This window comes from Mustela erminea, chromosome 3 (genome assembly GCF_009829155.1).
Source record: "Mustela erminea isolate mMusErm1 chromosome 3, mMusErm1.Pri, whole genome shotgun sequence".
Classification (NCBI taxonomy): domain Eukaryota; kingdom Metazoa; phylum Chordata; class Mammalia; order Carnivora; family Mustelidae; genus Mustela; species Mustela erminea.
The window spans coordinates 84888686-84914295 of record NC_045616.1 but is presented as its reverse complement, the minus strand read 5'-3'; the positions used below and the strand labels follow the sequence as shown (position 1 = coordinate 84914295).

General features: G+C 47.7%; 1 protein-coding gene and 1 long non-coding RNA gene across 5 annotated transcripts in view; one reads left to right on the top strand and one right to left on the bottom strand.

Moving 5' to 3' along the window:
• The window catches only part of FGF1 (fibroblast growth factor 1), a 97329-nt gene that overhangs the window by 59065 nt on the left and 12654 nt on the right, over window positions 1-25610 (bottom strand). The window contains exon 3 of one of the 4 annotated variants that reach the window (XM_032336324.1): window positions 4750-4799. The exons of the other annotated variants lie outside the window; for them this stretch is intronic. The gene's annotated coding sequence lies outside the window, so the exon portion shown is untranslated. The remainder of the gene's footprint in view (window positions 1-4749; window positions 4800-25610) is intronic. 4 annotated transcript variants of the gene reach the window in all.
• Window positions 12868-25610, top strand: part of LOC116586412 — a 44430-nt gene continuing 31687 nt past the window's right edge. The window contains exons 1-4 of the long non-coding RNA XR_004284025.1: window positions 12868-16113; window positions 16885-17126; window positions 18724-18884; window positions 21367-21487. This is a non-coding gene — a long non-coding RNA (uncharacterized LOC116586412). The remainder of the gene's footprint in view (window positions 16114-16884; window positions 17127-18723; window positions 18885-21366; window positions 21488-25610) is intronic.

Genomic DNA, 25610 nt, shown 5'->3' with positions numbered 1-25610 from the left:
ATTCGGGAAATAGGAGGCTAACTGAAGGTTCTGACAGCGTTCTAGAGTGGGACAGAAAGCCTTCATTCGAAGCATATATTGCTCCAGTGTATTAGGTAATGACACATAGAACTGTTTGCCATTCTCCTTTGGCTTCTAGACCTAGTTCCCGTTTGTCCAAACTTATGAATGTATTTTTTTAATCCTTTTTTTTTTTTTAAAAGATTTTGTTTATTTATTTGACAGATAGCACAAGTAGGCAGAGTGGCAGGCAGAGGGAGAGAGAGAAGCAGGGTCCCTGCTGAGCAGGGAGCCTAACACGGGCCTCTAGCCTAGGACCCTGGGATCATGACCTGAGCCTAAGGCAGACACTTAACAGGCGCCCCTATAAATTTATTTCTGAGAGTGAACAGTGTTAAGTGGAATCCCAGTGGCTTAAATCAGATCAGAGGGTGTTTTGTTTTGTTTTGTTTTGCTTTAAATAACAACAAAGGAGTTGTTTTTGAAGAGGAGGCAGAGTCCTCTGTAACCTGATAATATAGCACAAACATTGAAAAAGAACATCTCGGGGTATTAGTGGCTGAGGTAGAAGAAGGATGTGCTGAAGTTGGAATTGGAAGATTAGAGCAGCTATCCAAACTTGAAAATCAGACTTGTCTGCCTGCCCTTCCTGGGCTGGGCCCCGGATGGTGCTGCGGAGCCCACGTCCAGAAGAGGGCGCTCCAAGCTAAGTGTGCCAGGGGCTGGGCCCAACTAGCAGGTCTCCAGAAGAAGCTGTTTATGTTATGTCTTGTTTCTTTTCCATGTTTTCACATTCTCTGTAGGAATAAGAGAGAGTTTTCTCCCGCTGTGCCAAAGAAGCCTCTTCTGAAAGTATAACTAAAGTGATGATTTCACAGATTAAGTACCAAAACCCAAAAGTATAATCATGTTTAAACAAAAAAATTTAATGGCCCTCAACCTTTGGTCATTCTGAAATCTGTGGACAAATTTCCCACACCAGGAACTCTTTTAATGTGTTTAATGGGCCCTCTGGAATCAGTATTTTCAAATATCGATCCTACATCTAGAAAATGAATGATCAAATCAAGAAGGGGAAACTGACTTTATCTTTCGGAGAGTTATATAGATGTGTTCTGTATTTGTCAAGTTAGTGAGGAAGAGGAACCTAGCCATGCACGTTGCGGTCCTTACCCACAACACCTTGATTAAAAAGAAAGCTGTGTATTCATCAACTGTAAAGCTTAAAAGATACTTCAAAGCCTCGTTTCCATTTACAAACATCTTGGGAAACATCTTTTTCCCTACATTTTTTATTCCTGGGCCCTGAGGGACAAGCAGACAGATTCAACAAGTACGTGGAAGAGACAGCACACTCCGTACAGACTCTGTGGCTGGCACATTTAATATTAAGAATTTGTCCTATGACGGGACTCACACCAGTGTGCAGAGGTCCCTGTAGGAGGTTCACAGCAGCACTGTTCATCATAGCAGGAGCAGCACCTGGGTGGTTCAGTTGGTTAAGCATCGGACTCTTAAGTTTCTGCTTAGGTCCTGATCTCAGGGTGGTGGGATCAAGCCCCGTGTCAGGTTCATCCTCCATTTGGAGTTGGCTTGTCCCTCTCCCTTTGCTCCTACCCTCCCCCAATTTGCGCACACACTCTCTCTCTCTCTCAAATAAATAAAATCCTTTTAAAAATCCTGCTTAAATAAGAGCAGGAAATTGGAAACCACGTGTACCAATCATAGAATGGTAAGTTGTACAGCCAAGCAAATACCAGGAAGCCTTAAAAAAGAGACATGGACACATACGAACATAGATGAGTGGGGGAAAAAGGAAGCCCTAGGATAACATATGTGGAATTATTCTGTAACTTATTTTTAAAATTATACGTGTGTCTGTAGCTACATGGCTAGAAACCTAAAACAATTATTAGCTCTGGAGAATGGGATGGGGTGGGTGAGGAGGAACTCCCATTTCTTTTGGGATTTTTGGCAGATATTTTTCTGATTTAAAGGAAAAACTAGTACCACTTTTGAAGCCCTCTGAAAAGAGGGCAAGAATACTATTCACTCAGTCTTTCCCTTCTGCCCCCAAACTTGCTAAATCCCTCCTCCTGGGGAATCCTTCCTACTGTACCCACCTCTGCCGTGGGTCCTCTTCTGTCCCGCAGGGCCTGGCTTCCCAGAGGAAGCCAAAGCCCCGGCACCTCTCCATCATCGTCAGTCCTCTGGAGTCCTCCTTCCACCCCACCCTTTTACTTAAAGTGCCCGTAACCAGGGCGCCTGGGTGGCTCAGTGGGCTAAGGCCTCTGCCTTCGGCTCAGGTCATGATCCCGGGGTCCTGGGATCAGGCCCTGCATCAGGCTTTCCCTTCTCTCTCTGCTTGTCTCTCTACCTACTTGTCTCTCTACCTACTTGTGATCTCTGTCTGCCAAACAAGTAAATGAGATCTTTTTCAAAATAAATAAATAAATAAATAAATAAAGTGCCCATAACCTCCTCCAATAACAGGATTGCAGACTTGTGACCCCTGAGCCAGATGTGGCCCGAGGCTATGTAGGTGGCTAGGGTCACATGTTTGGTTGTGTTTATTCTTGACGGATTTGATATTGGGAGATCTGCCCTAGAATTCCTGCTGTCTCTCTTTTCTTTAACCACCGGAAGATCTGGCCCAGTACACCCACCTTCCTACATGGCTGGAACTGAGCATCAGCTGGACCCAGGATCTCTACCACTGTCTTACGGACTCTCCTGACCCCCTGGGCAGTGGAGCGTTTGATCCCATTTTATACTCTTCTTCTCTGTTTAGTTTCAACAGTAGCACCAGATTCTAAGTTTTCTCCTTTCTCTTTAACTGCCCTTGTTCAGCATCCTGTCCTGGCTTCTTTTCCTTTAGCCATCCTTTGAATTCCAGCATCCATCAGGGGTCTGTCCTGGGTGTGTGTGCTCTCCTTGTCTCCCTGAGTGTCCTTGCCTGCCTCGGGTTCTGCTCTTGTCTCCCAAATCCCAGGTAACCTCTGCCTTCATTCATGACAGTACAGTGGTTACAAAGTAATCCAAACCACAGACCTTAGTCATACTCCCTTTCCCTCAGTACCCACAGGCCTCTCCTAAGGATTTGACCTAAATATTCCTTACATTTCATTTCCTTCCTTTCCTATCATCCCCATCTTGAGTCAGGCCAGCAAAATCTTGACCCCTATCCAAAGCAATTGCTTCAACTGTTTCTTTCTATAGCTTGGTACTGTCATGTCATCCACAACATCTCCAGCCTTGTCCTCCCAAACCACAAATCTGATCAAGCCTCATCCTTGCTCAAATGACCTTCCATATTCTTCACTCTCTGCCGGCTCAAGTCCAGTGTCTGCTTTCAGCCTTGAGTCATTCAGGCAACGAACTGAGCACCCATTATTTGTCAGGGCCTTGAAGACACTTCGTTGAGAACAAGTCATGATCCCTGCCTTTGTGGGACCATGTTGTACCTGGGACCTTACAGACTTCCTACCCCCAACATGCACACACACATTAAAGGACAAACTAAAATTCAGTTATCAAGGGACTATAAGAATAAAGAGTAAAGCTAACTTTAGGATAAGCAGGCAAGACTCCTTGAGGTGATGACATTTAGGCTGAGACCTGAAGGAAGAGAAAATGCAGTGGGTAGTTCATTCCGGACAAAATCTCTCCTTCTCATGCTGGCCTTTCTTCAGTCCCTTTCCCTGTCTACTCTGCACTCCATGCAGGCTGAACCACCATCAGTACTCGCATCCACTATACTTGGGGGTGTTTCCACCCTAGCTGTGATCTTCCCATAGGAAAGAACTGGCTTGTTCATTTGGGTCCCTGGTGCCCGGCACATGGTAGGCTCAATAACTGAGATGAAAAACTGGATGGTTGGATGGATGGATGGATGGGTAGTTGGTTGGCGGATGGATGGATGGACGGAAGGATGGACGGATAGGTAGTTGGGTGGTGTATGGGTAGATGGGTGGATAGATGCATGCATGGATGGATGAATGGATAGGTGGTTGAGTGGATGAACAGCTAGGTGGCTGGGTGATGGATAGGCATAGGATGCGTGGATGGGTGGGTGAGTAGGTAGATAGATGGGTGGGTGAAAAAGCATATATGCTTCAAATTGAGCTGGCTGTACTGTCTTTTGGAGATGATTTTATAACCAACAAAGCTGAGGCTTGGAGTTTGCTGGAGTTGGCTTGTGCTGCGAGAAAAGTGATGGAAAAGAATTCTCACTCAGGTTCTCTGCTACTTTAGCTACACATTGTTCTTCTATTTAATCATCCTTATTATTGTGAAATGGGCAAGCATTTTTTTTTATTAAGGTGGAATTGACATGCAATATTATATAGTTTTAGGCATGCAACATAGTAATTCAACAATTATATGCATTACAAAATGCTCACCATAATGTGTAATTACTATCTGTCACCATATAAAGTTACTATAATATTACTGACTATATTCCAGGCAGGCATTTTGTCTTACAAATAAAAAACGGTAACAATTAAAAATTTTTTTCTCAATAAACAGCCCTTAACTGGGTCTTGCTTTAATTCTACGGGAATTTTTGAAGGCAGAAAAACATGAGGCACTGTGCACAGTGCTTAAGTGTCCAGCCTCTGGGGCTGGATCACGGTGTTCAAATACTGGTCCAGCCACTACCCATGGTGGGAGGTAGGTAGGTCCTAGGGAACCTCACCAAGCCCTCAGTTTCTTTATCTGTAAAATATGACTGACAACAGTACGTACTTTCAGAGGGTGGCTGGAGGATTCAGTGATAATGTATAAGAGCACAGCATCTGAAACAAAGTAAGGAATCAAACAACTGGGAGGTGCTGCTCTTATGGGACTGAGGATTCTTCAGCCTGGCCCATCCAAATGCCTCCTAAAGCTTCTAGAAGAATCCTAGCCAAAGACGACAAAGGGCATGCACTTGGAGCTATTTTTCTGGTAGAAGAGGAGAAATTCTCTTCTCCTATGCTTCCTGACTTCAGAGTAAGCATGGAAATGGCCACAGACGCAGCAACACACACACACACATCCAGCTTCCATCAGCTTCTGACCATTTCCCTGCTCCCACTGCCCTATGTTACGCTAGTTCAAGGCCGCACTAACCAGCTACAAATAGAGCCAGATGGCAGGGTTACAAGGTACATCACACAGTGAGACTGTAGTTTCTCTTTGTCTGATCTAGACTTCCTCACAAGACCTCGGCTGTTAGGTGGCTGAGAACAGCTCAGTATTGTCCAGTATAAGAATTTAAACAGAGGGGCGCCTGGGTGGCTCAGTGGGTTAAAGCCTCTGCCTTCGGCTCAGGTCATGATCCCAGGGTCCTGGGATCGAGCCCCACGTCGGGCTCTCTGCTCAGTGGGGAGCCTGCTTCCTCCTCTCTCTCTCTGCCTGCCTCTCTGCCTACTTGTGATCTCTGCCTGTCAAATAAATAAATAAAATCTTTAAAAAAAAAAAAAAAGAATTTAAACAGAGCTGTTAAGGACTACTCTGCCCCTGAGATTCCCCCCTCTTTGGCCACCCTCTCGCTCCTTTTGGAAGTATCATCTAGTGTTAAGGGGAGTGAGGGTCTCTGAGTCTCTCATCAGAAGAGCTGAGACCCTCATTCACAGGCCTCTGGGGACTAAGGTCTCAAGCATGGAGCACTTCGCCTGCCCTGACACTGCCCACTCAGGGCCTTCATGGCTCAAGTTAAGGTTCTGGTCTGTCTCAGTGTGGTCAGGGTTCAGGGCGGCTCCTTGGCTGACTGGCTCCTGCTGGCCATGGGCTTCTCGCCTCCCCGCCCAAGAGGTCTCCCTCTAACCCCACAGCAGGGTCACCCCGCAGTGACCTCTGGCTCTCATCTCAGCATCTGCATCATGCAGGGAGAGCAGGAGGTCCAGAGTATGAGTTACGCCCACTTGCCCTGGATCACACCCATCCACACTCTCAGCCCTCCAGGCCTCCCTGTGTTGTAGGCCAGCCATGCTGCCCCCAGCTCATCCAGATGCTTCCTCGGCCAAACTATCTCCACCCCGTACACACACACACACAAACATCCCTTTTTTTCCACCTCCACCTCCGGATGCTCTGGGAGCAGACAGGCATCCCCCCTACACAGAGGTGGAAATGCTACAGTCTCTCTCTAGGCCTAGACTTAGCTGTATTAAATGGGAAGCCAAGCAATTCTGCGAGTCTTCCTTCCACAAATCTTGACAGTTGAGCAGACGATATGTCCTCTTTATTCTGTGTTCTCCTTTCCTGGCTCTGTGTGACAGGCTCCCTGACCCAGCCTCTGGGGAAGGAGGCTCCAGATGGAGCATGGTTTAAAGGCAACAGGATGGGGTGAGAGGGATCAAAATACATTGCTTCATATTTGCCAGATACTCTCCCTCTTGCACCCATGCCTGTTCTAGGCCTACCACAGCTAAAAGCACCAGTGTCTTTCAAGACACTTTTCTTTGCTTCATTCTCACCTGTGTTCATTCAGTGACAGTTACTGAGCCCCTGACGTGCAGACACAATGCTGAGATCCAAGTCAGTAACTGCCTGCCTTGCAGATGTAATATGAATACAGCAGAACACCTTGAACAACATGGGGTTGAACTGCGTGGGTCCACTTATATGTGGATTTTTATATGTGGATTTTTCCACATATATATCCCTTCCTTATGATTTTCTTAACATTTTCTTTTCTCTAGCTTAGTTAATTGTGAGAATGTAGTATAGAATATACAAAATATGGGTTGACTGTTTATGTTATCATTCATGCCTCTAGTCAACAGTACGCTATTAGTAGTTAAGTTTTGGGGGAATCAGAAGTTATACATGGATTTCGGACTGCACAGGAGGTCAGCCCTCCTTCACCCCCATGTCATTCAAGTGTCAGCTATATTCTCATCATGTGAAAAGCTGCTCAAGATCATTAGCCATGAGGGAAGTACAGATCAAAACCATAATGAGTTACTATTTCCCACCCACTAGGACAGCTATCATCAAAAGATGGATACTAACAAGTGTTGGCAAGGATATGGGGGAGTTGGAGCCCTCATACATTGCTGATGGAAGTGCAAAATTGGTATAGCCACTTTGGAAAGCAATATAGCGGTTCCGCAAGTGGTTATCCAGAGAGTTAACCATACGAGCCTACAATCCCACTGCGAGGGATATACCCAAGAGAAATGAAAACATGTTCATACAAAAACATGTACCTTAATGTTCATAGCGGCATTATTCAAAATAGCCAAAAAGTGGAAACAACCCAAATGTCCATCAAATGATGACTAGGTAAATAAGACATGGTGTAGTGGCATAGTGGAATATTACTAAGCTATAAAAAGGAATTAAGTACTGATAACATGCTACAACACAGATGAACCTTGAAATCATTACGCAGTGTGAAAAGAGGTGGTCACAATATACTCTATTTTGTATGATTCATTTGTATGAAATGTTCAGAGTAGGCAAATTCATAGAAGCAGAAAGTAGTTTGGTGGCTGCCAGGGGTTGGGGGTGGGTAGAATGGGGAGCGGCTGCTTAATAGGTGTGGGTTATTTTTAGTATGATGAAAATGTCCTGAAGGGATATAGTGGCCGGAGTTGCACAACTCTGTGAAAATAGGAGAGCTATTGCATTGGACACTTTGAATGAATGAAATGTGTGGTATGTAAATTATTATCTCAAGAAAGCTGTGAAAAGATGTGCTCATTTCATTCTCCCATTGAATCTCTTTCCCAGTGCCTTATATCTCCTAGAACAAATATGAGTTCAACTTCCAGTCATTGCAGTACTTTCTCCAATACACTTATTAGAGTCTGATAGTAGGTAACTTAAATACCTATTTAATGATTTTTAAGCAATTATGTGCTATTAGAAGGTAAGCTCTAAGAGAGCAGGGACTTTTGTTTTGTTCATTGTTATATCCACCATGCTTAACATAGGCCTGGCACATGGTAGGGTCTCAAACTGTCATTGAATGAGCAGATGCTTTCATGGAGCTCACACACCAAATGGACACAGAAGGCCAGCGATGACTGCTATTCATCATTTACTCAATGTGTATTTACTGCAGCTTCGTGGTGTGTGGAGTGAACGAATAAAGCAGCTGTGTCTCTGTGCTGGGGGTGGGGGGAACTTACAGCAAGGGAAGCCTATACCGAGAAGGTTTAACACTTTGATGAAACACTGAAAACAAGTAATATCTAACATTCACTAAAGATTTGCATATATTGAAAGCAGAAATTCTGTTAAAGTTCCTCTTACTAGGGCTTTGTGCGAAGTCGGGCTGAGTTAAGACAGTTGTGAATCTTCAAGAAAAAGATTGTGAAGGAGAGAGGATGAATGAGTAGAAGGTCAATCCAGAAAGAAAGAAAATGGGTGCTCTCCAGTGATTTTGCTGGTTCCGAGGAGGCAACTCCAAGTTATGATTTTAAGTTCTTCTTGAGGTGGGGAGTAATATCGGGAAGGGGGAAAGCGCCAAGAACCATCCTCCATGTCCACTGTTGGGAAGTCTTCAAAAAGAGATAGGAAGGGAAAGAGTGACTCAGCGGCTGGGAGGAGAGGGAACAAGGGTGTTTTAAAGAGATGGGGAAGATTTCATTACAGTGCAATGGCCTTCTTCAAAATGGAAAATTATGGGAGTGACAGCCAAGAGGTCAAGAGAGAGGGCAACAAGATATATGATGATGACACTGTTGGGAAACCAAGGGGCCGGCTTGTAGATACACAGCCCATGGTGGGTGATGGAGGTCTTGGAGTCAAAAATGAAAGCAAGAAAACTAGTCCAATTGACTCTTCTCATACTTACAACCTCCTCATTCCATCTCTCTTTGGCCCCACGTTTTCATTTTAATATGCAGGGTTTCTAGAAAACCCATAATGGGAAGGAGATGTGAAGCAGGGCTAGGAACTGATTAAGACATGACCATGGCTCTTGCGCAAGGCAGATCAGGGTCAGAGACTTGGAGAAATGGGAGGAGACAAGAAAAATGGGCAGAATAAGGTTCAGGGTCAAGGATGACGCCATAGAATCTAGCACAAATTGCTCACTAGAGATTGGGGAAAAGGGAAGGATGGGTCAGAGAAAGACCCAAGACCGAGGAAGCTTACGAGTTTGAAAATGAATGGGTAGATCTTGGAGGATCTTCCTAAAGGGCTCAGCTGAATTTGCAACTAGAGCTCCCCTGAGCTCACTCCCAGAGCTCAGGGGAGCTTAAGAATCAGAGTGAGCCCAACTCACAGATGACCCTGTGAAGGAGAACAAGGCAAGGTTTTCTTTTTTCTTGAGGCCAGGTACCTCCACTGTGTTTCTGGTTTGCCCAGCTATCCACCTGTCAGAAGGAACAGATGACAAAGGTGGCTTGTCTTCTTCAGAGGTGGTCTTGCCAACTGGTTAAGGGCAGGAATTTTAGCCCAGGATGCCGCTGAGGCTCTGAGGCTCCCTGGGTCTGTGTCACTGAGCATGCGTACAGGCCTTGCTCCTTTAAGGACTGTGTCCTCGCCTGCAGAAGCAGGGGTGAAAAGCAAGAGCTATAGCTGGGATGAAATGGGGTAGTAGAAGTGAAACTCCCAGCACAGTATGCACTTAAAATACTTCCCAGGCCTCGGGGACAGTTTTCTTTGGCTATTTTCACATATCTAGAATCAGGAAGTATGGCATTTTTTTCACAGTGGTATGTAAAATGACGGTGTTATCTTTCAATTTATGATTTCTTACGTTTAATAAAACACGGAAGTAGACATCTAGTAAGAGGCAGTTGGGGTGTTTTGTGGTTATTCTACCTGTGGTAGATTCATGGCTCCATCAACGTCTATGGGTTTCATTTTTGACTCCAGGTGGGTTGAGCCTTTTCCCTGGGGACAGAAGCCTGGCCCTGTCAGCCGAGGAGTCACTTCCACTGAGGGCAAGTCTTGGCTTGGCTACTACTCACCATGAGACCAGGGCTAGTGCCGTCACCTCTCTGAACCTCAGTTCTCTCTCCTCTATACGGGGGATAACATGTGAGGACAGAATGGCATAGAGTCCTATAAAGGGCTTAGCACAGTGCTGCATTGCATACACATTGAATAATGGTGATGATGAAACTAATAATTAAATAATAGCATTACCTTATATAGCCAGATTACGTTTCCTAAGAAGTGTTATTATTTCTGAAATACCTGGGGACCCCCACCACAAAACATCCAGCTTGGATTCTCAGCAGGAAGGGATCTCAGAACCCAAACCAGCGCTCCTATCTGTGCTGGTGTGCGTCCAGGACTGCGGCCTCACCTCACACGCTGTCCCCCCACTGCCGTCCTCCTTTCTGATCCAGCTTTCCATCTCCCCAGCACTCCCTTCCTCTGGACTTTGGCCCCTCTGGACACATTACTTTAGGAACTATTTGCCTTGGGAAGATGGCTGGCTCATCTCCCTTGGAAAAGACCACCATAAACCGCAGGGTTTCTCAAGCAACTTCTGACCCAAGAGCTTCCCCAACGAGGTTCCTCTCTGTCCCCAGCAGCCCCCTGTCTCCTCTTGCACCATTGCTCCCTTTGCCCAGTGGTCTGCCTCTGTCCTTGCTGGGATTCCCTCAGTACCCGGTAGCCTACATGTAAGTGCATGTTTTTCTCGAAGCCTCTTATCTCTACCTAATGAGTCTGGCTTATCAAAATCAGTCAAGATCTATGTTTATCACCAAGTAACTCACACACCAAGGCCTCCCCGTATCTTGAGAGCTCCCTGGCATTTCCCATCCGAAGTTCTCCACAGTCTTGAGAGCATTGCACGGATTTCCTCTCCCAGTGGTAGAAACAGGCTTTCCTCTGGAGAGTGGGGGGCTGCAGGGACTCTACCAGTTCCTTTCTTTATCGCTGATACTTCTCCTCACTTCATGAGGACGCAGGCTGGAACTAATGACTTTTCCCCAGGTTGGCCCTCCGGCAAACTTTCCTCTTTTGAGGTGAGACCCACTCCCCCAATCTACCTTGTTCCACCTTGAATAGCTGATATGCCTTGTTGCATCAGTCCCAGGGTTAGGAAAACCCAGATTTTTAGGTGCACCTTTGCCAACAGAATTGTACTGTTGCACAAGCCACTCCGGCATGGCATTTGATGAAAGTTCTCTGACATCGCTCGTTTCCCCTCAAGGTCTGGTTTTCATGGGGTTGGATCTGGAGCAGCACCGTGGGCCCTCCAGATGCCCCTTGGGAGAGCTGTGGAATTAGGACTTTTCACTGGGTTTGCGACACAGTGGAATGACTCTCATGGTCTAAGGAGCGTGCCAAAAAAGTCCTAGCTTCTCAGAACTTGTTTCTGCTCGCTTAAGAATCTTAAGGCCATAGTGCAGTGTGCTGGCTGGGATGGGGCATAGGGCTTCACACAATGCAGCGGCACTGTGGCATCCTTGAATCAGAGACAGGCAAGCACAACGTGTTAGACAAGACATATCTATCTGCCTTTCTGTCCATCTGTATATCCTCAGATGCGTTCCCCCCAAAATTGTGGCATTTAAGCCAGGCTGCGGAAGACAACGTGGCATCATAAAGATGTCTAGACTACAGCAAGATGAGCCAAACTCAAGCCAGGGGTAGAAATAAAGCGAAGAAGGGCTGCCCACCTTGTATGCAGTTCTTACCCGGCTAATGGGGAGAGGCAGTGGAGAGAAATGAGTGGGCTTTCTCCCACTCCCAAATGGCCACACTACAGAAGTCTTCTCTTAGGGGGATTTGAAGACTGAAGCACCTTGTGCAGGCAGGTTTTGAAACCTGGGGCCACACTAGTCCAAGCTCTCCAGGGCTCTGCTCTCTGTTCATGCCCGCAAAGGATGGAGGAAACGCGCTGGCTGGCCTACTGGTGGCAGCCTGTGTACTGCCCTCTGGGCACCCAGCTTGTCCCTTTTCCCAGTCTCCCCATCCCGGCTCTCCACTTTGGCCCCGCTCCCATGGACTAGGGTGCCACAAAGATTCTGCCCGCCCGCCCTCATGCACAAAGGCACGTCTGTCTGGAGCAGAGAAGGGCAGGCCCTCAGGGGAGGGCCTGGCCTCCACACCTCTCCCCTTAAGGAAACAGACAGGTCCAGTCCAGTGAGTTGGGGAGAGGCTCTTGCCCTCGTTAAACATCTCACAGGCTCAGGCAGAGAGGCACAGTGACTGCGTGAGAGGAAGGTGCTCTGTTTTGGGCACCTGGTGTGACAATGCTATGTGAGAGGGGTGTGACACCGCCCAAATCAAATCAGATTAAACCAGTCCGGAGACAACTAACTGCTGCCCAGTCCTTTGCTCCTCCATCAGTCAAAAATCTGTCCTCTGAAAATCTCCTCGATTTCCTAATTAATACACATAAGAGAAGACACTAACCATTCTGCATTTGTCCTCTCTCCGAGACTGTGATTTACAGAGTGACTTTGAGCTTCACTGTGGCTGTCACTGTTCCCATGCACTTATTTGACCTACCCTTAGTTAAGTATAAGGGACCTGACAAAACACTGGAAAGGAATAAAGGTGAGGTCATGGTAAAAGGCATGGGCTCTGCAGTCAGGATTCCTGGATTTAAATCCAGAAAGGCAGTTTGCCTACACGAGGAGACCAGGGATGATGCCTACCCCACGTGCTTGCTCTAAGGATGCAACAAGGTAACACGAGTGAAGCACATGGCTCCCAGCACACAGAAAGCATCTCAGGGGACGCCTGGGTGGCTCAGTTGGTTGAGCAGCTGCCTTCGACTCAGGTCATGATCCCAGCGTCCTGGGATCGAGTCCCACATCGGGCTCCTTGCTCCGCAGGGAGCCTGCTTCTCCCTCTGCCTCTGCCTTCCACTCTGTCTGCCTGTGCTCGCTCTCACTCTCTCTCTCTCTGACAAATAAATAAATAAAATCTTTAAAAAAAAAAAAAAAGAAAGAAAGCATCTCAGTAGTTTTAGCTATGATTTTTGTTGTTACGATTATTCAGAATGAGTAAAACCAACTTCCTGTGCTTGATGGAGGGTGAGAAGTGAAATCGTCCACGAGACAGACCATGGAGGCAGCAGGATGGGAGTGTGAGAACCGGGGAAGATGGAGTCCTGGAGGATGTGGGGGAAGCTGTAGCCGCTCGGCCAGGACAGACAGGCATCGCAAGTGTGGATGTGGATGAGGGAATGGCTTCACCGGGGCCCCACGTGTGGGACATAGAGGTGGTCTTCTCCCCACAGGGGGCTGGGTGCTGCTGGGCAGGGTGATGGGCAAGACACACAGGGTCACCTCATACTCATTTGGAGTCGGGTCATAGAGGACCTCGGTGCCAGTCCGGACTTCTGACTCTTATCGGCAAGCTCTGGGGAGCCAGTGGAGGTTTTTGAGAAGGGAATTTGGTAGATGCTTCTGGTAACATTTTACAGGAAAGTAGTGGTGGTGGGAGAGGGCAGGGCAGAGGCAGAGCAGAGGCCACGGGGCACAGTGCTCTGTGTTTCCATCCCTGAGCAATTCATCAGTCTTCAGGTGCTTGCTTACTGCTCATCTTCCTCCCTGGACTGCACTCTGGTCAAGGGCAGGGGCCGCGTGCTTCCTCAGCACTGTCATACCCCACTCAGCACCATCCCTGGGGCTCCATCAACGGTTATTGAATGGAAATAGGAAGGGAAATGATGGGTCCAAAACCACGGTGTGGGGTAGGGGGGACAATGAGGAGGATTTGACAAATGATAGGAACTTAACATAGGAATCACCAGATAACTCAGGGTGTGGGTACGCAGGATGGAGGCAGGAATGGAGAGGCTGTTCACCGACAAAGTAGACATAAGCAGGAGAATCCCACTCTACAGAGCAGAGGTGAGCTCCCTGGGGCGAGTGCCTCATCGGAAAGGAGTCACCCACCCATTCAGAGCTGAGAGTGGGGCAGGCAGTGGGGGTAGGGCTCGGTGGAGAGGGCAGGTGCAGGACAGTCAGAGCAGAGGGAAGAGAGAGTCTGCAAGGGAGAACAACCTGGAACCTGAACAGAGCAGTGGAGAGAGGCGGCTACCCTGGGGGGCACTCTGCATTCTCAGATCCATGATATAAGAGTTCTCTCAGGGAAGCCACAGGAGACAGGCCCAAGGCACAGGGTCACAGCATTCAAGGGGGAAGCTGTCACTGGTCCATGCTGCGCAAACCTTCAGAGGCTCAGCAGGTGGAAAATGGAAGACAGAGCTGAAGGATCAGCCTCGTGCCTCTAAGCTCTGTTGTTCTAATTACGCCTACGCTGTCACTGAGTCCTTCTTCTGGAGGAGGATCCGGATGCCATGGCCTCCATTACCAGAAACTTTCCACGGCTTTCCACTTCCTAGACAGTCAGGCCCAGAGTCTGTGGCAAAGCATTTCAGTGACTCCACATCTGGTCTTAAAAGCACCCCTTCTCCTACATCCTTCCCCATCCCATCAGTCCGTGGCTCTCCCTCTCCTTGGTGCATGCCAGGGACTCTCACGCCTTCATGGTTGGTGTAGGCTGTTCCTTCAGCTTGGAAGGTCCTTTCCCCCACCCCCATGGCTGCTAATTACAACTCTTCTTATCCTTCAAGGCCTCTGTCAAATGCTACCTCTCCTGCAAAGCCTTTCATGATATTTCCAGGAGGTAGGGTCCTTCCTCCCTTCCAGGACCCATGGAGTGCTTTGTCTAGCAATTACTCCATTCTTTCTAGGATTCCATAGAGCTAGTAGCTTGTCTCTCCCCTCTGCTAGCTTATGTATGAGAGCAGAGGACATGTTCTATCTTTGAATCACCCACAGCATGAGCTCTCATGCACAGAAGGCAGTCAACCAATACCAGCAAAGCGTATGAAGGGAGAAGTACTCCAGAGCAGGAGTGGCTGGGAGCTCTACCATTTCCCACTATTTGTTTGGAAATTCTGGGGTGCCTCATAGTTATTTGGCCTTAGGGGTCGCTCTGTAAATAAATATCTTGGCCCAGCAGTGCATTGCCTTATAAGCACATGTGTTACCCATGATCTCTAGAGCCATTTTGATAGTGAGGATACACTCTTATACCTACATGAAGATTTTGCTGAGCATTGCCTGGAGTTAAAGAAAAATGGAAAAACTTAGCCTGGCCATCAGAAGTGCTTTGTCATTATGTGCTATCCCTGATGGCAGTTTAGAGAAAGCCCTAGACTGTTCCACCAGGATGATAAACATATTTCAAGAGCCATGAATTAGGAGGATAAAGTTTCCCAAACACTCAGTTTACAAACTCAAAAAGCATCTGTTCATTCAATCATCTATCTTTTCCTTCTGCCCCTCCACATGGGCTCTAATGGTATTTAGATGTAATGAATATCCTGATTTATTTCTCAACAGCTTGCTGTCTGTAAGGAAAATATATATTCAAGAATACATTCAGCAAGGTTCAGTGAGCACCTACTATGTGCCAAGAGTGTGTCTGGGTTAACGATGTACAGTACACGAGTCAGGGTAGTTCTTTCTGCAGTCTGTGTTTTAGGGGTTAGATATTTTCTGTTTTGTTATATAAAACTGAGAACAGTTTAGGACCGCTGTAGACAGTCCTGCCTTTTTTTTTTCCTACTTTGTTTTTATTTTAGGATAGACATTTATAAAACACAGCTGGCTAAATGCTAAATGCAGCTGTGAACAACAGAATTTAAATATATGTCTAATCCAACAAACCTGGTTCTTGGCAAGAATGGGAAAAAAAGTTAATTGTTTTTTAATTTAGTCTTGCACACACACACACACACACACACACACACAAAGAGTAGAAGGGTAATATAGCCAAAGGGTAATAGTGAGTGATTTTTTTTTCTTAAGTTCATTTTACTTGGATTCTGCACTATAGATTGGACAGGAGTTTTCCAAAACATTCAACCTGTGAGAAAAGTCTTCCTCTATTTTCATAATGATAGAAACCACCCTTTTCTGAGCATTTGTTCTAGGCTGGGCAGATGGCTTACGAGAGCTTTGCCTGACTTGCCTCGCTGCATCCTCTGGGGTGTATGCCATTTACGCATGAAGAAACTAAGGCTCAGAACAATGAACTCGCCTGCAGTCACACTGTCGGTGAGGGATAGGACCGGAACGTACAGCCAGCTGCCTGACTTCAGGGCCCACATTGTAGCCACAACTGGGATTTTTCTTAACCCACCTGCATTGCGACACAGTGGCACCAAAACATACTTGAGAGGTGAGTAATGACAAGACTGGGAAAATGGAGAGTATTGTAAATGCCATTGCCTTTGCTTTCATTCTGAAGGACAGATGCCAGAAATATGCTAGCTGCTACCCAACAGAGCCCCCTGGATAAGTGTCTTTCTCTGTTCTGTATTTCAATACATAGTCATTTTCTCTTTAATAGTAATATAGATATATAGATATGCATACATGTTTTTTAGAAGGAAGTTCAGTAAAGCATGATTAATATTAGTACTACAGACTGAATATCTGGTAATAGAGGGCCCATTAAGTAAATTGTAGGGAAATGCACTGCGACTGTGAAGAATTCTTTTTTAAAAGAATGTAAAATGGAATGGAGAATACCTGTGATAAAGTGAAAAAGTAAGTTAAAAGTCTATAAGTACTGTATGATCCCATTTTTGTTTAATACACACATGCTGTCTGTATGCATCAATAGACAGGGAGGTAGATAGAGATGGACACACAGAAACACAGGAAAAGGACTAGAAAAATATTAATATCACCATTATTTTAATAACGATCATCTCTGGACAATGGGTAATCTGTTTTTCTGGAATTGGCTACCTTTCCCATAGTGAAATGTATTAATGATGTAAAGATAATAATTTTAAGTAACACATACTCATTAACCCAACAATTTCAGTAAACAATTTTTGAGTATCCACTATGTACCAGGTACTATTAGAAAAGAAAATACAGACGAAAAAGAAAAGCTGCTGATACCCCTGCACCACTCACATTCTGGACGATCTCCTTCCAGACTCTTTCAGTGCAGTTTTTGGAACTGAGGAGTCAAAGAGCAGGCAGCCCTGAGCCCTGGTCAATAGGAGTTCGTTCAGCCAGTCGGGGCCAAGCAGCCCCCAAGCCCCAACTCTGCCACTTGGACCAGCAGACGACACTGCCCCTAAGCTTTAGCTCCGTTCCCAGTGACCAGGACTAAGAGTGGTAGCCGCCTCACCCGTCTCTCAGAGGATGCAGCGAGTTACAAGTAAAGTACCTGAGGTACATAGTAAGTCATGTCATTATTATTGCTGTCTGTAGAACAGATACGCGGCAATTCTGCTTTGTTTTCCTTCTCCTTTCTTCCCAAGAGTGTAAATAGTTGTGTTTCTCTTGGACAGCAGAGACCACTGTTCGGGTCCTTTGGGCGTATACAGTCACCTTTGACTTTTGTGTGCAGGTGAGACCACCCAGTTAAAGCCTTTTGGCCTCATACCCAAGCCAAAGCTGTAAAGGACAGAGAGAGGGGCCATGGTGGAGAAGAGCTTGTGTGCGCCTTTCAGAAAATCGTGGGAATCAGTGCTGGACAAAAATCTTACTTAATTGGGTTTGGAAACCTAATAAATCTGGCAAGTTATAGGCAATAGGACATCTAAACTTTCATGGCTTATTCTGGCCACTTCTTGCCTTTGAGCCTTGGTGTTCTATTCTGTCTTCTGAATGGGGGTACTTAGGGCTCTTGGGAAGGACAATGGCCCAGTGGCAGGCTCATTCTTGGAAGAACCTGCCTGTTTCTAGCCGTGGCATGTCCTGGCCGCAGCCTAGCCACCATCATCTCCTTTCTGCACAGTTCTGAGGCCTCTGAACTCATGCCCTGCCTTCCCTCCCACCCCTCTTAGGGTCTGTTCTCCACTCACAACCTGATAAGCATCTTAAAATGTCCATCATTGTATGTTACCTCCTAATTTTAACCCCCAGTGACTTTCCACCACCCTCAGACAAAAGCCCCCTCTTTCGACATGACTCCCCCTCTCTGTGTGATCTGTCCTTTGCATGCTTCCCCATTCTGAGCACATCTTCTCCCTGTCCACGGTGCTTGAAGTATCCTGGCCTTCTGTTGGAATTCTAGAACACACCACCCGCTTGCACACCTCAGGACCTTCCCCCTAGTCTTCCTTCCACACAGAATATTCTTGGCCTTACTCTTCGCTTGTGTGATGCCCCTCGTTCTTCTGGCCCTCTCTTCTGTGCCACGACCTTAGAGAGGCTTTCCCTGGCTACCTGATTTGTCACAGCTCTTCTTGTTGGTGCCTTGTTTGTCCCTTTTCTAGACTTGGCCTGAACAAATGTCTACGATTTCACATATTTATTTGTTGGCTTACTTGGTGTGTGTGTCTACGTGCTCAGCCTGCCTGTCCCCGGTGTTCCCTACCCTTTGAGAATATAAGGTCTCCGAGGGCAGGGACTGTATCTTTCCCTTTGTTGCCGTGTCCTCTGGCAGAAGCCCTCTGAGAGAAGATGCCCAATAAATACGAAGGGAAGTGAGAGAAGGAAGGTGGGAGGTAGGAAATCTCCGAAAAGGGGGATGCTTTTCCAGGCAGTCCAGTTCCCCGGGAATGTGGGCAGGGTGTCTTGCTCAGCCCTAGCATTACTGTGCAAGTTTAAAAATAAAACCCCTGGGTGGAGTGAGAAGCCTTCAGAGAGGATGGGGGAGAGGTAATGAGAAACATGAGCAGCCAGCGCAGGCCCAGCAGGATGTGGGACTGGCCAGGAAGAGAAGGGGACCTTGACTCCGGGGAAACACTGACTTTGGGGGTGTAATACTCTGACGAACGTAGGACTCCTAATTAGTCACCGAGGTCTTTCTCTTGATCTGCAGTATAAGAAGACTTTAAAGTCGCCAATTCAGCCTCTGCTTCCGTCCTACAGTAAGACATGTTGAGAGCTCTTTTGAAGAGATGTTCTTTATCCTCGCTGAAACAGGGGCCTCCACACCCCACATCTGACTGCCGTTCCGTCAGAAGAAGGAAAGGCCAGGAGGTAACTGAGGCAATTAAGCCTGCTTTGGCTCACCCTCCCCCTGACCTTCCCCAGGGCCTGTCCCAGCGTGAGATCTGAACTTCCCACCACAGTAGGGCCCCCGGCCAGACATCCTAAGGTATATCCGCCCTCCAAAGGCTTGGCTCAGTTCTGGGGCAGCGTAAGTCAGGGAGGGTCAGGTCAGCGGATCACTAGAGACAACTCGGACATTGCCTTGGAAACGCTCTCCCCCGATGTGCGCTGCCTCCATTTGGATCCACCCTGAACCAGCTGTGTGTTCAATCCTCGGGCCTCAGTGGGAGGTGGAGAGGCATCTGGGGAAGGTCAGAGTGGGTCAGGAAGGGGTCCCCCTCCTTTAAGGAAGACCATGAATCTTCAGGCCTTCGTGAGAAGTCTGACATCCCAGGAGAGCAGCGGGCTAAAAATCCATAATCTGGTTCTGGCCCTGGTGGTGCGAGGATGGGCTGAGCTGAGTGCAGGGGCTGCCAGCATCCCCTCCTTCAGACCATGACCTGGACCCCTTCCCATAATCCATCTCTCTGCACTGCTCCAGAAGCCAAGTGATGTGCTCATGGTCACCTGGTGCAAGCAAATATTGGCAAGCCTTTAACACATTGATCGCCGCTGGGTTTTTTTCCATATCCACAGCTATGTGATGGTCAGGAAGGCCACAAAGGAAGGAGTATAGAGAGGGACAGCTGGAGCTCTACACACCATGCTTAACCTCCAACCCACTCTCTAGAGGCAGCTCTTATAGAGAAGGAGCCCAGAGCATAAAAAGGACCGGTTTCTTACACAAGGTCACACAGTGGGGAGGGATGGAGCAGCGGACGGCCTCAGTGCAAAAGCCAGGCCGGGCCAGTCTATGCCAGCCTGTCCCTTTCAACTCAGCAGTTGGATTTTCAAATGACTTAAGCTCAAAGTCCTAGACCAAGGTTCTAGAGCAGTATTTGTGAGAAGTCTGTGCCCTGAAGAACCTTACAACCCTGGATGGGTGGGAATCCCAAAGCCATTATGTGAACTGAGCAGAAGGAGGCTACTGAAGTTGACTCCTATAATTGTTGGAAACGCCCACAGCCTCAAAGTACTGAACAAGTAGCCTGTGTGTATTTCATGTTCAGCTCCTTAACAGTGCTCTGTTGCTTTCTTGGCTAGTTCTAGGTTCCTGACACAAGGATTTTATTTATTTTACTTATTTTTATTTTTAAAGATATTTTATTTATTTATTTGACAGAGAGAGAGAGAGAGACAAGCAGAGGGAGTGGGAGAGGGAGAAGCAAGCTTCCCGCTGATCAGGGAGCCCAAAGGAGGACTCAGTCCCAGGACCCTGGGATCATGACCTGAGCCGAAGGCAGACGCTTAACAACTGAGCCACCCAGGCGCCCCGATACAAGGATTTTAAAGTGCTGAGAAAGCACAGGGTGATAACTGTCCCTTGAAACAACAACAAAAAACTGATGAAGAAACAGTAGGACAGCAGATGACCTTCATGTCCCAGGAACATTTTTTTAGATCAATTAAATTCTTACAAAGCATTCTAAAAAAAGCCTTAGCCAGACTACAGACTTGTCAATAATTATATTTTATTGGGCAAATACTGTGTTGTGTGTTACATCCTAAAACCTTTTTGGTGCTTTACACAGACTGTTTCACTTGAGTTTCAACCCAGCCCTACGAGAGAGCAGCACCCAACGTTGACAATGTCATGCAGAACGGACTTAGCCTCTATTGACACCCATACTTGTGGCAACAACCCCAGAAAACAGGTGCCCCTGTTCTATTTCACAGAAATGGAGAAGTTGTGTAACTTGGCCAGGGCCATGCATCTGTTGATTCAGAGCCAGAATTCAAAGCCAGCCCTTCCCCGGAGTCCATGCCTTTGGCCATTTTGCTCCCCTACCATTAGGCAGCACAGACTGTCAGTCTGAACTAATGAAAAGGTAATGAGAGCAGTGGGTCAGCATTGGAACCATGAGATGAATCTTAGGCTTCTCTGTTGACTCTCTCTCCAAGGAACTTAGGACTCTGCTTCTGGAGCCCTCAACAAAGTCATCCAGGACCAGCTCAGGAGAACAAAGCAAGTTATCTGTAGCCACCTGGGCAAAGATTTTGTGCATGCTCCTCTAATTTAAATTCTTTATCACCAAAGCCCGAGAAGCCTGGGCCAACCCAGCCCAAGACCCTGAACTGGGAGAATGTTCTCTGGGCTGCAGACTTGCTCTGTGTGGGCTCTGGGGAGTGACTGGAACCTTCATCTCCGCTCTCCCCTTGTTGCCATTTCTAACTCTGACAGAGATCCTGAGGAAGGACAAGGAGACTTTCATTTTCTAGAGATTCTTTATGGCCCCAGAAATACTGGTGCAGCCCCTTGCACACATCGATTAACCAAAGCAAACTGCTTCTTTTCCCACCTCACTGATGGTTCCAGCTGCCTCCGTAAGTGCAAGGGCCAGAACTCACTGGATCAATGTTTCCCTTCTAGGTGTCTGACATCACTGCCTTGCCTTTGATGCCCATCAGCCAAAAGACGTTATCTGTCTCTAAGCATGAACAATACAATGAAGCTGAATTTTCCAGGCAACCAGAGAGAGTTCTCTGAAGAGGTGAGACCAGGCTGGCTAAGCCAGATTTGGTGGCATATGGCTTGGGGACCTATGAGGGGTGTGTTCCCCTAAGTCAGGGTCGGAGGTGCTTGGTGCAAACTTGTCAGCTTTGCCTTCAGATGTGATGCACCCCTTTCTAGAGCTATGAGGAACAACAGACTGGGAGATCCCACAGCTGGCCTTGGCCTTGGCTTTCCCACTCCAAGACTGAATGATTCACTCATTCATTCATTGGGCCAATATTTGTTGAGCGCCTGCTCTGTGGCTAGGCTCTGTCTTAGGGATACAGCGCGAAACAAGATGAACGAGCTTCTGCCTTCGTGAGGCTCACGTTCTAGTGGGAAAGATGGGCAACAGTAAGTCTTGGGAAAACTGAAAAGTAGAGACTGGGACAAGTGCCATGAGAGGGAGAGACAGGAAAGAAAGCCTCTTTGGGGAGTTCCCAAGAGAGGTGAGGCCCGAGGGTGAAAAGATCTGCTATGTGAAGAACAGGGGGAGCATTCCAGGCAGATGGAACAGCAGTCGTAAAGTCCGAGAGGCAGGCAAGGACATGGCACCACAGAGGAACAGGAAAGAGGCCGGTGAGGCTAGAGTGGGGGGGGATGGTGTGTGAGAGGAGCAGAGTCAGGATCTTGCTCCCCAAGAGGTCTTGGGCTGCTTACTCACCTTCCTGAAAATTCCCTCTCTCCTCCGAAGTGTGCTCTGCTTGCTCCAAGAACTTATCCTTGCTTAGCCACATCCAGTCCCTCTTCAGAAAGAACAAGGAAGAGAGTTCTTTTTGTGGCAGGTGGGGCCTGTCAAAGGCATGGCTCTAGTTTTACCCGGCGACTCTTGTGGGGATGGTGCCCACAAGGACAGGCATGGATGAGAAGTGTCCCAGCGGTGGGCATGGTGTGTTGTTGCATTAGCAGGCTTGCTGCTGCTCCCAGGAACTCAGCAATAAGGCAGCATTTGGCTTTGCCCTGCTTCTTTCAGAGGGTTCTCTGCCTGCTCTCACCTCTGATAGCCTCAGGGGTCCTTCTGGGCTTCCTGCCCTTATGTAGTTCCCTTTCACAACTGGAATCTCTGCCCTTCTCAGCAGCCCGATGGAATCATTGCCCCTGGAATGCATGCCTGCTCTTGTTGCTTCAGGCAAAGCATGTAAGCAGAGAGCTTAAGCTGTATTCTGAGGCCTCTCTTTGTCCTCCAAGGGATGCTGAACAGGGGGCTGCCCAGTCAACCCATCCAAGGTGCTCAGCTTGCTATCACAGACAGGAGAGAACTGTCCCTATTTGACCCTTTCCAGTGGGACGGTGACAAACACCTAGAATGTTGTGGGTAGACCACAGCTACAATTTTTTGGAGGTCCTGGAACTTATCCCTAGAGGCAGTGCAGCCAACCCCAAGTCTGGGAGCTCAGAAAACCTGATGTCTGGCTTCAGGGTGGACCCACTGCCAAACCACACCATCGGCATCTCCATCCCAGCATTCCCTTTGTTGAAAGGAGTTTTCCCTATATAGGATCACTTCCTTCTCTGGCCTTCTGAGGTTCTCGTTTGAAGAACCTAAATTGTCAGCACGGCTGCCATTGTCCAGATCCCTCCTGGGCCTTGAACTCTGGCTGTCTCCTCTTCCTTATTCCTTGCATTCCAGCCACACTGGCCTTTCCTCCACTCCTTGGCAATGCCACACTTCCTCATCCCAGGTGACCTTGGCAGTACTCTTCCCTCCATCTGAAACACTCATCCCTCACCCAGGGGTCCCTTGCCAGTCCTTTACTTCTCAACCCAGGCATCATGAACTCACCAAAGCTTTTCCAGACCCCCTGACTGGGTCAAGTAGTGCATTTGTTTTCCTGAGACACTCAGAAGTACTGCGTGCTTGAGGTCTGTATCCCTATCTGACCTCCGGCTTTCCTGAAGGTAGGGACCATCCATTCTAGGCTCCGTTCTACCCCAGTGTTCAACATGCTTCCCGGCACACAGGTGGCCTCCCACAGGGGGGGTGGAATGGACTTGTCATGGGCATGAATGACCCTCAAGTATCCCCCATCCCAGTCCCATTTTCTCTCCTTTTCCTCTTCCTGCCTCTTTGTTTCTTTACTTTCCCTTCCCGCTTCCCTCCTCATCCTTGCTATTCATTCCTTCTTCCTTCCTGGGACCTGGACCTGCCTATGACTCCCATGAACAGTGTTGAAGAACAGTCATGAACAACAGAAGAATAGTCGTGAGTTAAAAGAGAATGTTGTCATAGCTTGCTGTAATGTGGTGGCCTCAAACTAGGTCACCCCAAACTCAGAGGCTGCGGGAAGAATGTAGGTTCCCACCGTACTAGTCTGCTAGGGCAAGTACCCTGACCATGGCTCAAGCAATAGAAGAACATTGCCTCGCAGTTCAGGGGGCCGGAAGTCCAAAACCAAGGTATCGGCAGGGCTGGTTCCTTGGGAGAGCCGCAAGGGAAAGAGCTGTTCCAGGGCTCTCTCCGTCTTATAGATGCAGCTGGCTCTTTCTGAGTCTGGGAGGGAGGGATCCATTCCAGGCCTCTGTCCCTGACTTGGAGATGCCCTCTTTTGCCTGTGTCTTCATGTCATCGTCCCTCTAGATCTGTCTCTGTGTCCCAGTTTCCCCATTTATAAGAATGTCAGTCACACTGGGTTAGGGCCCACCCTAATGAAGTCATTTGGATTGATTTCCTCTGTAAAGGCGGATCCAGATTAGGTCACGTTCTGATATTCTGGGGGTTAGTATTTCAGCATGTGCATTTAAATAGAGGACACAATTCAGATCATAACACCTGCCTTCCACCTGTCCACTGCCCCGATCCTTTTGGATTTACAAAGGAGAAAAAGGTAAGGAAGCACAGGGACACATCTTCTGAGGAAGTCATGTGGGAGCCTGGGAACTGAAGTGGACAAGAGAGGATTGTGAACCAGAGAAAGACCCCCAAGAATAAAAAGGGAAAGGCTGAACTGACAAGCAGCTAAAACCCCAGTTGTCGCCTGGCCCAGAGGTTTCCTGCTGCTGCTCTGGTTATGGGCTCATCCTACGTTCACACCCAGATCAGTCGCTTACTAGCAGTGGCGACTTGCCCCTCCTTTATAACAGGTGGGTAGTGAGTGCAGTTAACTGATAGGACGGCTCCGAAGACTGATGGAGGGACCAACATGAAGGGTTTGCCACTGTGTCAGGCACAGAGTAACTCAGGGTGCAGTGGGTGTGGCGTCATCGACCTTACTGCCAGTGGGGGGCAGGTCCCAGGAAAATGGTCATTTGGGAAGAAGGTGATTACAAGGAAGAGGCTGATGGTCACTGAGGCCAAATGACTCTTGTGTTCTCATTCACAGTAAGAGCCCTGATCAGACTGCAGCTGTGGCCTGTAGACCAAAGTCAGAATCACGTGGGCCCCACCCAGGAAATGCAGAATCCTGGGACCCTCAGCGGCCTGGCTAAATCAGGACCTCTGTGGGCAGGACCTGGGTACATGATCTTTTAAACAAGCTCCCCTGTGATTCTTATGCATGTGAAAGTTTGCAAACCACAGATCCTGAAGAGACAGAGATGAGTCTTGTCCAAAGGACCACTTACATCTACACAGCCCTGGCGTAAGGCAAGCATGCCTCTCACAACTGCCATCCTCGCCAGCATTCCTGGACAAAGTCAGAGAGGTGGTCTGGAGCAACTGTGCAAAAGCCAGGCAGAGTGCCTAAAACACAGTAGGGGCTTAGGAAAACACTAGCAACCAGCACAGAAGCCCTTCAATTTCTGAATGCTCTGAGATGCAAGTAGAACTCCACGCCAGAGCCAGAGTACCTCCATGCTGTCCCAAAGGTGGCCCTGTTGGTCACTCACAGAGTGTCACTTTGGACTTGGGAACAAATGGGCTTGGGACAGCCTTTTCAGACCTGCCATTCAGTAGTAACAATAGCAGATACTCACATAGTACTCACTATAAGCCAGGCACTGTGCTAAGAGCATGATTCATTTGATCCTTTCACCAACAAGGATGGGAGCTTATTACCCCATCTTACAGATGACGAAACTGAGGCCCAAGGCCATGGCATGTCTGCACTTGAACCCCAGGAAGCTCAGCAGCAGAATCTATGCACTTGGCCACTATGTCAGGCTGCCTCTCTTAAGTAGTGATA